This window comes from Chanodichthys erythropterus, chromosome 7 (assembly GCF_024489055.1).
Source record: "Chanodichthys erythropterus isolate Z2021 chromosome 7, ASM2448905v1, whole genome shotgun sequence".
In the NCBI taxonomy this organism is placed as follows: Eukaryota; Metazoa; Chordata; class Actinopteri; order Cypriniformes; family Xenocyprididae; genus Chanodichthys; species Chanodichthys erythropterus.
Window position 1 is genome coordinate 7455520 of NC_090227.1, and position 18937 is coordinate 7474456.

The window sequence follows — 18937 nt, forward strand, 5'->3', positions numbered from 1 at the left end:
GTACTGAACACACACACACACACACACACACACACACACACACACACACACACACACACACACACCCGGAGCAGTGGGCAGCCATTTTTTGTTCATTCAGTCTCCCACCTACGTTTCTTGCCGGTACTGAGACTCGAACCAGTGACCTTCCGACTCTCTAACCATTAGGCTACAACTGCCCCCATTAAATACCCAGATGACCATAAAGAGAACATCTCATAATGCAAGGACATTTCATGTATGACCTACAAATAAAATCAGCTGTTATTTTCAACAATATCTTGATCTGAAAATGTTTTTTATACAATTAAAAATGCACCAAACTTTAATTGCAACATCCCTTGTTAAATTTAATGGTTACACTTTATTTTAAGGTGGCCTATTACATTGTATATTGTACACTGTAATATTAATTATCTACTTGTACTTACTATAGAGTTACGGTTAGGGTTTGGTTTAGGGTTAGTTAGGCCTACTTGTAATTATGCATTATTTACTCTTATTACGATAGTACTGTAAGTACATGTCATAACGTGTAACTACGTCACCATAAAATAAAGTGTTACCAATTCAGCATATAGTGAGGTCATGTGATAATGGTTGAAACATAATGCATAATGTGTGCTGCTTTGCATAGTTTTTTTTTTTTTTACTGTTTTAGTATTTCATCCTAAACATTACTGTAATTATTTAATAAGAATTCTTTGCTTATATGAATCTGTGTGGTTAGGGTACACCTGTCATTCTTGTTTATTTTTGTGAGAACATACTTTGTAGCTTGTTTAGCACTGAAATGCTGTCAGCTCCCCAGGTTTGGTCCGGCAGTGCAGAGTTAAAGTCAACCTGTCACTCTTTCTTTTCACAAAGGTTTTTGCAGCTCAAATTGTGAGCAGAGGAATGTTTAGAAGTGGCAGGTCTCAGAAAAACCCTGTGAAGGTTTCATAGCCCATCTCTGTGTATTCAGCAGTGCTCTGAAATGTTAATACCATGTTATTCATAGTTTAGACCCACCTGGGATTCATTATGATAGAGATTTCGCTTGAGCTATTCTGAATTTGTGTTTGATGTGCGCAAACCATTTTCTCCTTTTGCCTCCATGACTTACTAAAAGTACCAAAATTCTTAAGTAGGTGTGAAACTTAAGTTTAGATCATTTTATCTTCTATCTTTATAGTGTGATGTATATTAGGGCTGCACATTATTTGAAAAAAAAAAAAAAAAGACAATGTGATTTTTTTTCAAATAATTAAAACAATTTCAAATTTTTCTGTGATATACATATAGTGTGATTCTCCAAATGACTTGATTAGCTCTAGAATAGCTCTATTTAAAAATAATTATTAATTAAAGAATGACTGGGATGATTTTATAGGGGAGTGAACATTCTTTAAAAAAAATAAATAAATAAAATAAAATATATATATATATATATATATAGCAAAGATACAAATGAAATAAACAGTGCTTTATGATTTTTCAGGTAAGTCAGAAATTGACTTACTGAATTCAAATGATTGAATTCTAGGGCTGCAACTAACGATTATTTCAATAATCGATTAATCTGTCGATAATTTTTACGATTAATCGATGAATCGGGGGGTGGGGGGCATTAATTTCCAATCTTTTATTCAGAACAAAAAATCCTCAGAACGTGCAAAAACAGGTTGCTCTTTTAACATCCCTGAGCTGTTAAAGTAATAAAAAACACAAAAAAAAAAAACACACATGTATGCTTTACATCTGCCAAAAATATTGTTTTTTTTTTTTTTTTTTTTTTTTTTTTAAAAAGTGCACAAAAAGATGTGTATTTTTGTTTAGCTTAAGATGACCAAGTGCTATAAAAAAAAAAAAAAAACAAAAAAAAAAAAAAAAACTTTAAAATGAAATTTAAAAAGTAGGCTACAACACACACAATATATTTGTCAACAATAACCGATATGGGACAAAGCACAGAATAAATACATGACAACAGATCAGTGTTAATTTTGACAGCAAATTTTGATTTAGTTTTAGTCATAGTCTTTTGGATTTTAACTTTCACGATCAAAGTGTACACCACTGATAAGCATTGTAAATGCAGTATTACCGTACACATACCAATTAAACACGCAGGTCTCCTCTCGTGCGTCCTCCTCAGTGGACGAGGCAACTTTCACTTTCGTTTCGCTTTCAGATATCTATTTTATAGATGCCATCAATGCTTTTATCTTTCTAGATGTAATTACCAAAATCAAAACAGTCCATAAACCTTAAATCCTCACGAAAACTTCATTCATGCCAGCTCGCGCGTCAACCTGCGAGATCATGCCTCCTTACCTTCAAGTGTCAAATTCTCGGTTTCTGAATGGACGGTTTGGCTTGATTGACATTCAGGCATGATTTATCGATTCGTTGTTGCAGCCCTATTGAATTCAAATATTCACTGTATAAATTAAATATAATTAATATTTATTATAGCTACAAAAGTTATTCTCTCTGAATTTTGTTGTTTGATTAACATTAATGACACAGACAGCAGCAGGAATATTAGGCTGCTGTCACTTTAAGACTGAATGCACAGATCCAATATAATGATACATATCCATTTTCTTTCTTAATGGCTTGTTCACATAAGACTGTGTTTACTCGCCTTGATGGGCATTTTGACAATTTTGTGTGATAAAATTTTGCATTATGATGGTTAAAGTAACAATCAGAGAATCACGTGTGTTTCGAACCATGGTGCCTGGTCCACTTGGATCAAGTATGGTCCCTATAATTGACATTGTAATTCCTACAATGTGATTATCGCAGAAGCACATCACTCTATCGATGCTAAAATAATGGTGTACCTGTTACCGGCCTCAGACCTAGGGGACATCTGTGCTGGCAGCAAATGATACACAGGCAGTGTGCACTGTGTATCGGTGAATAAACTGAAAAACACGAGAGGACAGATGTTATGTCTTTCCACAGCGGTAGTCAGTTTATTACAGCAATAATTTCTCTTTAAATCCTTTAACTTCTAAGAGATTCTAAAGATTCAACGTTTCAAAACTTCAACACTCTCAAAGTGCATTTGGTGGAATACAATTTAACAAACAACAAATCCATTAAAACACTTGATAAGTGTATGCAAAATATACCTTTGTACATAACATGTATATTTGTATATGAAAGTTTATATGCAGGTACGCATTATATGCATTTAGAATCTTACATAGATTTACAATAATAATCAGATACTTTACAATGACAGTACAAAAAGATTGTCAAAAATGCGCGCGCGCACACGCGCACACACACACACACACACACACACACAAACATGTATCAAGATCGGTCTTTGTCAGGTGACGTCACACTCATGAAAACCGAAGTGCATTATGGGTGTCGCCGCCATTTGTGAGGTATCCAAACAATCTCTGTATCAGTGCAGAGTTGTTTCTTCTTTGGCTTCTTTTCATTGTAAAAATGGCACACTTTTGTTGTGTGAAAAGCTGCAATAATATGTCCCACGATAGAAAATGTCAAAATCTTTACTATGAGATTAGATTTAGTCGGTTTCCTACTTGAAAAAAGGCTGTACGGAGAGTATGTAGAGGCAGTAACAGAGGCACCGGATCGCATGGGTTGCCGCGGTGAGATGCAAAACATCACTTTCGTCAAGATATCTCCATTCACGTATGCTTACTCTCTACATTTTCACAAAGGTGAGTTAGAGATTTCTGTTTTCTAAAGTAGCAAACGTTATAGCAACGCATTGTTTTGGATTGTATGTGCTATGAAACAATAGTCAATTTAAACTGAATCCCTTGAATAAGTCTACTTTTTTTTTTTTTTTATTCTTAATTTTGCTAAGGCATTTTTATTTGATATACGTAAGGTATGACATTTTTGCTCTGTATCCATATGCTGATTCTAATTTTCTGACTACTTTTTACAGCTGTCGTCTTATGTTATGTAGCTAAAAATCTTCTGATTTCATTGCAGATCAGCCTGCTTAAAGATCATGGAGACTGACCCAACTGGACACCATCCCTCCCTACATTAAGGCCACATCAGCATTAAACACAGGCTGTGTCTCAATCAGCTCCCTAGTTCAGTAGTTAGGGCACTGATCAGGAGAGCTCAGAGCTGATTGAGATGCACACACAGACACTAAGTAAGGAAAAACAATGCAGTCAGCTACTTGGGTAAAGTTGGTTTTATATTCGCACATTCAGACTTCTGATAAATTCAGACTTTCCAATAAATATGCAATAAATTAACGTTTGCGAATTTTAAGCAGCGACATGATATTGACAACCGACGATTGTCAACTTACAACATTTTTCACAGTCGATCAAAATAGGCAAGTATTGTTTAATGGCATATTTACTTGTGAATGTCCAATGTAGTGTGATTAACAAGGCTATTGAATACGGATGTCCGAATGTGCGAATATAAAACCAACTTTACCCAAGTCAGTCAGCTGACACTATGGTCCATCAGGCTGGAGAAAGTGAACATCTTCACACTGAGAAGATGCAGGAGGCTGGAGGAGATGGTGATCTGCATGTGCAGAAGTAAACCGACTTGATATGTACAGGATGTCTGATGTTTGTTTTGGAGATGATGATGTTAATGTATTATACGTGTCTGCCAAACCTGGGAACCTTTATGGCGTTATTACAATTTTTTATTTTTTTTTATTATTTTTTTTTTTTTTTGGTGCCTCTGATTCCAGACGCAACAAATACAAATTTCAAATGCTTCTGTGAACCTTAATGTACCTCAGATTTGATCTGCCTACACAACACTTCTCATGTTTCCCCTGAGACAGTATACAGAACATTCAATGAAACTGTTGTTTCATATGTGTCATATCTATATGCAAACCTGAAGCTTTCAGCTGTATGGGCAGACAGAGATGATTTGCACAGAAATATGTCTCCTTTGTTTAAATACAGAGTAGCAGAGATTATTGAGTGTTTTGAGATTTTCACAGAGAAACCATCCAATCTGACAACGCATGTTTGAATCTTTTGTAGAATTGTAGTGTAAAAATGTACTTATGCTTTATCCAGTCTTGCATGAACAATAAAGCATGCATAATTAAATTTTTCATGCTGATTTGTAGATTTATTTTATGAGTTCACAGGTATATGCACTTATAGTATTAACAGGATAATTACTAATATACACAATCTGTAAACCAGATATTTAACTTGCACGACATATCTTTATTTTTCGTTCGTACTGATCTAGGTTATGAATGGATGAAAATTTCTCCAAATAACGGTCCCTGGCATCTTTGGTGAGTTTATAGCGATATGACATTTTAACTTTTTTCTTGTGCTTCTTCATTTTTGCGAGTTATTTGCTTGTTATCTCAACTTGCGTAATCTCTGTCATTCTCACAGTCAGCAGGGATACCACAAATATGGCGCCGCGGTGACGTCACACACAACAAAATCACGTGTCTGACAAAGACCGATACCCAGAAATTCTTCAAGACCAGATTTCAGAAGAAAATACTTTGGATTTCATTACACTTGATATATGTCTTTGATATAATTCGTCTCTTATTCCATTTAACTCATGCACACACTAAAAATGGCGACTGAAACTAAAGTACAACATACCCTCAGAAACATAATTCTAAAAGGCTTCTAAAACGCTTTTAAACAATAATATATCTGGCATGAACTCAATATTTCAGCCTGATAAACATTTTTTCTAATGTAAATCAACATAAACCATGCATGAAACACGATTAAACTCTGTTTTTATAATCCATTTTTTTTACCTGTTTTTATAATCCTCTGTGAATTAAAACACTTTTTTTCTTTTAGATTAGATACACTTCCAAACTCGCTCAAACTCTTTGTATCACCCTTGTCGATTCACACAAGTACAATGAAATTAACCTTTTAGTGAAATCTACATACCTGTGAAAAACACGAGGACATATGTTAAAGCGGCAGTCAGTTTATTACTGAGCGTGCCGAACAGGAGGAAGTAAATCAGTCGCGTCTTTCATGTGCGCGCAATCCGCCATCTAGTGGTGTGGCGGCGTAGTCCCACAAAGAAGTTTTACATTAAAGGGATAGTTCACCCAAAAAGGAAAATTTGATGTTTATCTGCTTACCCCCAGGGCATCCAAGATGTAGGTGACTTTGTTTCTTCAGTAGAACACAAATGATGATTTTTGGGTGAACTATCCCTTTAACTCAAAAAGTTATCATTTTGTGGAAAAAAAAGAGAAAGAAAATATGAGGAAATGTATACACATATTAATGAGGGGAATCAACTCATAAATTACATTTTCTCAACCCATTACATACTGCTAACGTATATCCAAGTGAAATTTTCAAACATGAAAAATTGTTGGGATGGACTTGATTTCGTCCACCAGGAAGATTACAAGGGCACATGAATTTAAGAAGAAGAACAAGAAGAATTAAGAAGAACAAGAGACAGTGTGCAGTGTTGAGGAAGCGTCTTCTATTCTATTCTAAATAGAATGAATGACATGAAGATGAGTAAACAATGACATCTGCTTCTTTAAAGAGGTCATGAACTGCATTGTTTTATTGTTTTAGAATGTTTGCTGTGGTGCACTTATACCGTTAGTATGATTTTTACATAAAAAAAAAATATATAATTTAGAAATAATAAGGCAATTTTCCTACCCTGATTTTAGCCCTCTTATTTAAACGCTCTGTTTTAAGGGGCGTGTCTGCTGTGAGACTTCACTGTAAATCCCCACTGCTGTGATTGGCTAACATCATTGCATACGAAGTAGCTAAGTATTACATGTTTAACTCTCTTGAAAACTTTTAGCACGTTTTAATATTACAGCTCTCAAGGTTAACTAATCATGTAAAGTGTTGATTATATTTAGATCTATGGCATTATGTTTAGATCATGGCATGAAAGGTTGCAGTGATGAGCAAAAAGCCGATCACAGACATGTTAAGCACATCAATGCAGCGATCTCATCATTGCAACTCAGTTTCTACACACTAATGAACACTTTCATAACTAACACTGCAAACACACTGTAAAAATAAGAGATTTGTTGATTATTACGGGGGTTTTGGCATGAGTGCAGAACTCAGTCACTGATAAACACGTGCTGTTTGATTGACAGCTCCAGCGATTGCAAAGGAAGCGTTCTTTGATCATTTTCTATATATAATTTAATCACCATTTAAATTACAGATTATTAAGAAAAACAATGTGAAGTTGACTTTTAAGTGATCACTGGTTTGATTTACTGGCACATAGACAAAGAATATCCGACTGTACATGAATCATTGCAAATCAGAAATCACTGGTCACAGATCAGCCATTAGAATTAACACAGTTACTTATATGTTGTCTCACTACTGTTGAGTCCATATCTTAAACGTCTGTTTGCAAAGCCTGCTCGAAAATTACAACCTATTTACCAAAGATCCACAGTGAAATTTGCCACATAAAAATAAATAATGCTCAACTTAGACATTCACATTGTTGAAAATTAATCATATAACCACATTCTAGCATTAGTATCCTTTGGAAGGTATTGTTTTAGTCCAGTGAGTGATCATGTGCTCTTCACTCTTCCTCATCTCTTTAACGGCAGAGGGCGGAGCTAAAGTTGCACTGGTGAAGTAGGTGTTGATTTTCTTCTGCAGAGGCGGTCTTTCGCCTATCTGTTACGTCATAAATAGGCACATTCCAGGATGAGTCGTTTGCTGGGCTTGGTAACATTAAAAGCTGGACTAACAAGTACATTTTCAGTTCTGAAACTTACAGGGTATTATTATAGTACGATGAATAACACAACATTATGACTACATAGGAGCAAAGCTGATATTCCAATCACATGTATACAGCCAATGAAAACCTAATGAATCATGTGTCCTGTGGTTTTGTCTACTATTGTTAATAAAACATTCCCCTCACACTGGTCCAATCACTTGATTGTACATTTGCCAGGGCTTTAGAGTGAGATTTAATGATCACACCTTTTGCTCAGCTCGATGCCGCCTTATCCTAGGATTCCCCGTCATAAATCTCATTGGCTCAATATAGATTAGGCATGTCAGAGCTTTGCTGCCTGAGAAATCATCACCTTGGCCAAGACACTGCTTGTCAATCTTGATTAATCTTGTGGTCGTGTTGCCGACATCTCCTGTTGTGTGGCAGGAACAGGTGTATCGGGTTACCTCTGGGATTCTAATGAAATCTGCAGTGTACCCTTGTCCCAAAATCTAATTTACCTGCATTTTCATGCTGGGTCTGCCAATGACTTATTTAGTCCTTTGAAAAGGTTGAGAGAGGTTACTCAGGCACCCTTGGGAGTGGATTCTAGCATACATCCTCTCGGATGACAGAATGCAGTCGCTACAGATTAATTGATGAGGGTTCATATGAATTGACACTCATGTCTGAGTTACATCAAGGAGAAATATGGATTTTTGATGTCTGACATGTTGATTTAAGACTGTCGCTGTCTGTGAGGAAAATTCCTTTCGCCAGTTTTCAAAATTAATTTGCAACATTAGTGGTGCATGCCATTTTGTTTTGAGTTATGGTTTCATGAAGTATGTAGGTCTTGTAGGTTTATTTTATTTTAAAGGTGCAGTGTATAAATTTTAGTGGCATCTAGCGGTAATTGCAATATAGAGAAGCTATGGTGGTGAGACAGCAGAGAGAAGCCAGTCAAGCAAACGCGCTCTGTAGAGCAGTTTGTCCGTTTAGGGCTACTGTAGAAACATGCGCATCGGCGCAAAATGGTTCATTCTAAGGTAATAAAAACATAACGGTTCATTATGTAAGGTCTTTATACACCATTTAAAACATAATATATTCCATTTCTGTCAATAGATCCTCCTAAAATTTACAAATTGCACCTTATTTATTTTCCCACTGTAACAGAAGATGGCACCCAAAAAGTAATGATAATTTCCATAATGATGTGACATAATTTGTCAGCGGTCAAATTTGATTAATGATTCTATCTGAGGTTATAATTACAATACATTAAAATGCAGTCCATACATACAATGGCATGAATACATATCTTCTAATAATGAGCATGCTTTTATTTATTTTTTATTAAAATTCATGTTTATATTTTCTTTGAGGAAAAACATCAGAAATATGGTGATTCAACTTTACTGATATCATAATCAGTGGCGTAAACATAGGTTTACATAGGCGTAAACAAAGCCAAAGATTTTGTCTGAGCTATAAAAAAAAAATTCATATTTTCTCATTTTATTTGTATTATCTTATCATTTTAGTGTAGCATGAGTAAAACTGTTTGTTGTTAGGATGACAGTTTTAAAAGATACATTTTTAGGCTGATTCAGTTTTTAGGCTGCTCTACCTCAGTGGTTTAACAGCGCTCCTCAATGTCAAAATGATCGAAATGGCCATTCAAATCAAAGAAGGTGTGACAATTTTACTTGACATTATTTTATTTATCTGTTTTGTATCAATGATACGTTTTTGAAGGATATTGGTTTACTCATGCCCTTTTTGAGCACTTGAGCTTATCTGAGACTCGAGTGTTTGTAGAGTGTTTAAGAGGCTGTTGTGTCGACCTTGGTTTATTGTAATATTGATGTTTTATTTTGAATTTATAAAATAAATGTCACTGCTCTCCTCACAAATCAACTCTTTCTTGTTTTTCACGGCCAGGTCTCTTAGGTGTTGAGGACTAGTCCTCAACACTTAAGAGACATGCCAGTGAAAAAACAAGAATGACTTAATTTGAGCTCACATTCAGTACGAGTAAAATACTTAAACTGTCGTCCGTAACTTTTTTTGGGTTGAAAATTATCAAAATAAATTTGAGCATGTACATAACCAGCCAGTGTTCAAAACTATCTCCTTAACTTTGCCCAATTGGTCCCACTTTATATTAAGTGGCCTTAACTACTATGTACTTACATTTAAATTAATCATTTGATGCAATGCACTTATTGTGTGCATACATGTTTTTACATTGTACTTATATTTTAAAAACACCTGCATGTAATTACATCTGTAATTAATTTCTGTAATTACATTTATTTGTAACTTACACTGTTGACCCATCCCTTAGCCCTACCCTTAAACCTACCCATACCACCAAAGCTTTCCCTAACCTTACCCGTATCCACCTCAGTAGCAGTGTTTTGCAATTCAATATGAACCCAATAAGTGTACATATTTTTTGACGCAAGTACATATTGAATGTACAGAAACTGAAATCTACAGGTAAAGCTAATACACACTAAATGCACAGTCACACAATGCTGATGTTGTTAACATTAACAATTTGAGAACAAAGTATAACAATAATAATAATTTGCACGGTTAAGCAATTGTTAGATTTAAAGGATTAAATTTTTTAAATAAAAATGTCCTGATAATTTACTCACCCCCATGTCATCCAAGATGTTTATGTCTTTCTTCAGTCAAAAAGAAATTAAGGTTTTTGATGAAATCATTCCAGGATTATTCTCCTTATAGTGGACTTCAATGGCCTCCAGACGGTTGAAGGTCAATATTACATTGTCAGAGCAGCTTCAAAGGGCTTTAAATGATACCAGACGAGGAATAAGAGTCTTATCTAGCAAAACGATCAGTCATATATACAGTATACAGTATATCCAATATACAGTTTTCGAAAATGACCGATCATTTCACTAGATAAGACCCATATTCCTCTTCTGGTATCGTTTAAAGCCCTTTGAAGCTGCTCTGACAATGTAATATTGACCTTCAACCGTCTGGAGGCCATTGAAGTCCACTATAAGGAGAATAATTTTTCATCAAAAACCTTAATTTCTTTTCAACAGACGAAAGAAAGACTTGAACATCTTGGATGACATGGGGGTGAGTAAATTATCAGGAAAATTTTATTTGAAAGTGGACTAATCCTTTATTCACCATTGGCAGTGCGATTTACTGTAATGCTTTTGTTTCCTCAGTCAGAACAAAAGTGGCAGATATGTTACTTGTTCAGATGCCATTCTCTGGTGAAAATTCTTATTTTGGTCATACTTCCAAGACTACAATCTGTGATTCCGAAGTACAGTATCCACACCGATGTGGTGATTGACAGCAAACATTAGATTCATCCGCGCTGAGGAACCGTGCCGTGGCACAACGCATGTACAGATAATAATACCGCAAACAACTGCAATTGCAGGTTTCAAACAGAGATGGCGACAAAAAGACAAAATTACAGACTGCAGCTTTAAGTACTTTTATAATCAGTACAAAGTACAAGTACAGTTAAAATCCTACTCAAGTACAGACTTACACAAATGGTATTGGAACTGGTGACTTGTAACTTGTAATGGAGTCATTTTCACTGTAAGTTATCTTTACATTTACATATGGTTTTCAGGTACTTTTTATGATCAAAATGAAGTAAATCCTCATTAAGAATGGTATTCTTGAAAAGAACTTCACATAGTTTAGCATAATCATCTTCAACTGATTTACTGCTTTATATTTGAAAATTTTTATACATCAAATCATGTGTCATGTGATGTGGCAAATATGCAGAAAAATAACTAAAATAGGATATTATCAATAGTAAGTTATCAATTATCATATTAAGTACTCCTGCAGAGACCCAAAGATGTTGATATTATAAGTTTGGTAAGTTTTCAAAAGCATATGAACCAACTTGAATCCAAAGATTACATTTCTACGAATTTGACGTTTTCATCCGTCATCTTCAGTTCAAACAGTTGCCTTATTGTAGGGAGCAATACCCAGCGCAACGCAGAACCCTAAGGCAAAGAACAAAGAGAAAATAGATCAGTAGACATCAAAGTGAACGACTTCCTCCGTTTTGAGGTCAGAAGATAGTTCATCATCCTTTGTAGTGGAACGCAATCGGAGGTAGGTCAATCTGCACCCAGTCTGCAGCTCACCCTCGCCGGTTGCCACGGAGCTTTCACATCACGACTGTGATTACATGCCTACTTGTACGTCTCTTCCTCCTTCAGCTTCGAGGAGAGCGAGCGCTGTAATCCAGGTGTCCGCACCACCTGTGCGGTTTTGTTAGCACCTGCGGCATTGAAGATACTCAGCGTTCCTCTGTACCCATTTCATTTTCTCCAGCAACGCTGGCATGGCAGTAAAGTCTGTTGGGAACCTTAAGAAAAAAAGTTAGCAATTTGTTTCTGCCCAGCAGGCGTGGTAAATACAGGCCCCCCCAGGGATGTCACACAGATGATTTTCCACACCACATTGTATGGGTCCCACGGGCTGTCATATCACCTTTTTCCCAGAATGCCTAAGGCAACGCGATAAGGCCTCTCCTGATGGGACTAATGCATAGCTGACAAGCCGCCCCTGCTCTGCAGGTGATGAGAAATCAAATTTGAACAGCAGACTGCTCTCATAATAGCTACAATCAGACAAACAGGTGACTACGGCTGTGTAAGAGACAATCCTTTCTCTGCAATCTTCATGCTAACTTCTGTTTGCACATGGTAATGAAAACAGATAATTAGGCCTTTTGGTTACTAAAATGCACCTGTTTTTGCTTCCATTTATAAATGTGCTTAACAATCTGCTGTTGCAGTAAAAGTTTCTTTTTCCTTTTTCACAATCTTTTTTTTTTAGAGTTTCTGATACAAATGGAAAACTGTCGCAGACATTCCTTATCCAACAAGCTGGCGTGCCAGAAACTCCACAAGGAGTTGAATTTAGTTTCGCTCTGAGACATATCAGAAGACATAATCACAACTCTGCAGCTCTCCCTGTCCAGGTGAGAGTTTATCCATGTAAACAGTTTTTGATAAATGGCCTCGATTACGCTACCGACTGACAAGGCAGTCCAAAGTGACCATGTCATCTCCTTCAATTAAAGTTGCTCCTTGGGTTGTGTGGACTTTATCAAAGGTTCAGTCTAAGCTTGTACATGCTGTCAGGATAAATTAGGGCTGCTGACCAGAGAAGCATGTGGCAGCACTTAGGACACTTTTCAAGCTGGCTGCAGCCAGGCCACGGGGGATTTAACCTGCAAATCAGTGGGCAGAGATCAGATCAGACCGAAACAAAGGAACTGAGAGGCATAGATTTCTGCTCTGTAGGGGATCATTCATAAATACGTCATTTGGTTCAATTGAAAGCTAGTGAATATTAAAGGAGCTCAAAGGAGTTATGTTTTCAGAGGTTTTCATATGTAATTGTACAACGAAGACAAGGTTTACTATCCATTTATAATACAGATTCATATTTGCGTAAATTAGAGGTCGGCAGCATTTTTGTCATGAATTTTACATATCAATTTTACATATTATATATGCATACATACATTCAGATGTAATTGTATTAATACATAACTACAACATTTTAATAGTTCATAAATGTTATATACCTGAACAAATTAACAAATTATAGTTGAAACTTTGTGATCCATGTTATCCCAAATTTGCTTATTTCATTAGTAACATAGAAATAGAGCAGAATATTAAATATTTCTTAAGCAGTTTTCATAAAAATCCCACCATACATGTGTGATCTTTTCCCCTAATCAAGTATCTTGCATATCACCAACATTATGTGTGTAATTTTAAGGATACCAAGGATACCAAAATATCACAGTAAGCTCTTCTCAACACAACAGACAATTTGAGATAGTAATAATCATGATGGTGAATGTTCCTGGATCAACATCTTTGTTGATCCTGGAACAATATTCGAATCAACCAATCAGATTTGAGGGACAAGTTTACAGTTTATGTCAAGTTTAGGCTTACAGCAAGGGATAGGTGCTTCTACATCAGTGTTATTCACCTATATTTTCCCTCTGATTTTAGGAATAATTTATGGGTAAATGTTTGGACAGGAAAATTGTTCCAGGATCAACAAAATATGTGGATTCAGGAACATGTCTTACTTGGCCAAATCACGGTGACCAAACCAGAAATTCTACTAGTCTCAGTTAATTTGAAATAAAATGAACCTTTTATGATCTGTATTTTAATTTAATATCACTTTGAGAGTAATTGTGTATTTTTCAGAGGCACAGCAAACACACTGAACAGCTGTGGGAGGCAACAAGTCAAAACTCCCAGATCAAGTCTTGATGTTATGAGTGAAATTGCAGGATTCTTAGCGTCCTGGTCATAATTTGCAAGAATTGCTACAGCTCACATCTGCTGTACACACACCTCCTGTGTGAATGGTCCATTTAAAATGCCAATATTCTCTCTGGAAAAGGAGACCTAGAGAAAGTGGGAGCTTAGCTTTCAGCTAGCAGGTCAAGAGACAACAGAGTGGGAAGAAATGAGGTTCAAACCATTAAATGAATCATTCATTCTGTCTGACTGATGTATTTAGAAGTGGAGTTCTCCATGCAAGTACACCCCCCCCTCCCCCACCATTAACTAGATTCAACCAAGAGTGATTTGTTTTCTTGAAGAGCGGAAAATATACAGATCAAGACTAAAGTCTATTTTTCACCATCTGATTCCTGTAAATGTGTCTGTCTGTATTCACCCCCTGATGGCAGCTGTAATGCACTTTCAATTTGTTCACAAAACTATTTTGGCTGCAGTTACTGCTTTTTACAGATGTGTGACCTTATGGACATTTTTGTCTTTTTCAGTTTTTTTGATAATTTTGCCCATGTATATGCCAACTGCATAAATTTTGGCACAGGTGTGTATTTTTTATTTTAATTTTACTATGTCTCCCCCATTTCCTTTAAAAAAAAAATAAATCTATTTTGCACTAGGTACACAAAATAATTCCTCTCAGGTCCTTTTGGACAAAAATGGAAACCCATTAAAACTGCAATTTTTAATCCCAGGGCCATTTAACTATAAAATGGTGGAATCTTTGTTGCTTTCATTTTGTTAGCAAGGCTTCGAAATTTAATTTTTTTTACCAAATGGTGCCATTTTCTCAGGCTTGGCCATTAAAGCAAATACTCACTTTATTCTTGTTTTCTAATATTTGAGAAAAAAAAAAAAAAACTCAACTGCAAATCACAAATCCAACCACAGTGTATACGAGTGGAGTTTTGCTGGAATCTAATGGGGAACATTTGATACTGCGCCTAAACAAAATCTTACTGAAAGCTAATTTTTTTTTATATCAACCTCAAATTTGGAACTTGTTTAGATTTCATGACTTTGAATGTCTAGCAGCTTTAGAGTTTTTCTTAAAATATATACATGTATTGTATTAAATGATGTTCATAAAACATTTTCATAAATTTATTTTATTTTTTTACTTTTGAATTTTTTTTTTTTTTTTTTTTAAATCAACAAGATTCTTCTTTAAAATGAGACCAAACTTAAGTCTGTGCTCTGAAACTTCAAATTTTTATGGCAGATTTTTGACGCAGACATTTTTGTCCTCTATGGACTTATGTGCAGCTTTTTTTAATTGACGCACAAGGGTTAAAGTGTGTGTGAATTAAATGAATTAATGGATGATTACAGAGGGATTTAAGGTTAATGATTAATGATTAAAAGCGATTTAAGGAAATAAAGAACATGGGGGCATGTTTTTAAGTGATGTCTAGTAATTGAAGAATTTTGTATTGCTGATTATCTTGTCAATAGGATAGAAATGCCCATCAGATTTACAACTGCTCTGCAAATTGGCCTGAATGGACAAACCGGTGGAAATGTGGGACTTATTGCAAAGTGAACATCTCACCCACTCGGACATCACCTTTTTTGACTTATGTGTGAATTGAGATAAACTTGGAAAAACAAAATGATCAAAATGAACAAAAATATCTATGTAATTAATACTGATTGTTGATACCTAATCTAATTGAGCATGAACTTTTATTATTTTATTTTGCGTTATTAGAAAAACCTAAAGCAGAGAAGTTCACCGCAAAACACTGGAAAATATGGTGCTGTACTTAAGTATGTTAGACTATTAGAGAGTGGAAACAGGAACTGTAGCTTGTCTTGGGTGAGGGTTGGTCCTCCGGTGTCCGTTTAGCCGTGAGATTTTCATCTGACTGCTCTCCTCGAACAAGACAGAGAAAGAGAAAGGGAGAGGAGGAGATATTGATTTATAGCCTCCCACAATGCATATATCTCATTCATCACTGTGTCCATGTGCACTGAACCATCTCACAATGGCTGGAAGTCTACACATAACCACAAAGTATAGAATTCTACAAGAACTAACACATGCGCAGGTCCATCAGTGGTCCCAAATGGTATGTTGCCACTTACAGTATAGTGTCATTTAATTAAATGCAATATATTAAACCTAGTGGCATTTATCATAAAGAAAGATAGCTCAAGCACACCTTTAGCGGCCAGTGTGCAACATGTACAACATGCAAACAATCTCTCCCCTCAGAAAAAAGAAAAAAAAGCTGTCACAAGCTGTTTCGAACAATAAAAGAAGACATTCTAAGGACCACAGCCACATGTAAGATCTGCTCAGAGTCATTACCCAGGCCATGGCTCATAGACTACATTCACTCAAGAGCCCTCTTGTCATTATCGGCCACTAATTTTATTTGCTTGTTAATTTATTTTCATTAGCGTTGTTGTATCATTCATAATCACGTGTTAATGACTGTGGTATTAAGTCTTGTTAGCAGAACTGATGAAGGCCAGACCGTTGGGGTCACCGTTCACATTTGCATGTCACATTTTTCCCTTTATGGTTTCATTCTTTGAATTACTTCTCTGTCTATAAGCCCTTGAAATTAAGCCTATCACTTGTCTTGTACAGAAAAAAGTCTTTCTTGCTTAAGGTGATAAAATGATTGATCATGTCTTGGTTAATGACTGTCACGCTGATTAGCACCTAGCATCCCTGTAGCAAATGATTTTAATAATTTAATGATTGTATTTTACCTACACCAAGTTTGCAGTGGCATTTTTGTGAAGGAATGTATCATTCTGTCAAATTTTAATAACCTCCTTCAAAGGGCTGTACAACTTTATTGCAGTTTTACTGCAGCAGAGATTTTAGGAAACAATTTGTGTCTTGTTGATATGCTATAATGCTGATTTCCAGGACTGGCTGGTGCTGATGAATGCACATACAGGAGTGAGAACTGAATGAGGGGGAGTGGGGTGAAATGGTGAGATGGCACAGCAGGTAGGCAGGAAACAGAAATGACAAGTTCTATTTAAATAAAAAGTGGTGTTGGAGTAAGCAGGTGTTGAACCTGGTGCCTTCATCTTTTGACTTGTTTAAAGGAAGTGTGTAAACAGATGGCAGCTTTAACTTGGATTTAACTACACCTGTAACTGTAGAACTTCGAAAGAGTTTCTTTATGTCTAAAAGATTTCTCTCAAAGAAACTTAAAGATGCCAAAGTCATTGCTACTATCCTTAGCTGTGATGTCAATGGCAGCAGACAGGGACAAATATAAATACATGATATAATTTTTATTGTAAAAAAATAAAAAATAAAATATGTGTTGTATATGTTAAAAAAAAAAAAAATGCACGGCTGCTTTTGGCATGAATCTACAGAGAAAATGCGAATTGAAAGGAAAGGGCTTATTTATATTTATATTATTTATATTTCTTCATTCCATGACACATTGTGAAAGCACAATATGTACAATATGAAACTAACTACACTGAAAAAAAAATGGTGTAGGATTTACTTTGGAACAATATTCACAAAAGTAATTGCTTGTAAATATCACAAATGGTATTTTCTTGTTAAAAAATGTATGAATTTCAAAAAATATTTTTTACAATTGCATGTCATTGACTACAATAAGCACAAACACATAACAAGCGTGCTAACCTTTGGAGGTTTTGCAGATTAAATGAATGAGGTTTATGTTGAGATGTGAAATGCTGCCTTGTTACGCTCTCGGTAAGTAGGAAGCAATTGATTATTGTTCTTCAATGTAACAGCAATGAATAATACACTTACCTTTAGCCTACTAATATACTGATAATAAAAGTATATGACATTAACATAAATTGCTGTTCATCCTGTAGTTGAGAGATAGTATATATTCCCACAAACTAATTCTGCCAAGAATGCAGCTGCTCGTGTACTTCTGCACTGTAAAACCTGATAAGTTCAGAATACTCCATTTTTGTAGACACCGATTACCACTCTTGCCAACGGCTTTCAATTGAGATAAGCTAAAACTGGCAGCTAAACGTCACTAGATGACATCATAATGGCAAATTAATTGAATATATATTCAGAATATTCAGAATATAGATCAGTGGACAAAATAAGAATCTAGATAAGGTTTGTCCAAGAAGTTGCTAGATTTGTCCCTAAACATTTGAAAAAAGTCTCAAAAGTGGCAGGGTAGTCACTAAATCTAATGACAAATTCCCTAAATTGGAACACTGCCAATTTCCTAAAAAAAAAAAAAAAAAAAAGTAAAGCAACTAAAATCTTTTAATTAAACAATAATTATCAAACGTTTATCCTATTGACAAAGTCAAACTGATTTTTTTAAATGTATTTAATGTTTAAGTCCGCTGTACTTAAAACTATTGTTAACCATACATAATGTTTCTCATTTTGTAATTATTTTGATGCAGTAGTTGTAAAACCCGCTAAGTTCAGAATACTCAAACATTTAAGTAAGCATAGTAGAACTTAAAAATGTATTTTGTACTTCACAAACTCACTAAATTGAAATATTGGATAAATAGCACCTAATCTTTATGGTTACGTGTATGTTAGCAACAGCATTACATGCTAACAGCATGTGCTAATGTAATCATCAAAGAGACTATCATTAAATACTTGCATGAACTGTTAATAGGTTGCCTGCAATCACGTGGTTTTGGTGACACGCGAAATACCGGTGGAGGGCAAGCATTGAAAATTAGAATGGAAGAGATGAAGAAAAGTCCTTTCTGTGCTGGTAGGTATAAACAAAATCTATAAATGCTGCGTTAACTTGTAAAGATTATCTTGATAGACAAAACGTGTAAGTGTCATAATCCTTTGTTAAACACAGAGCTTATTTTCTGCGATTTTCCAA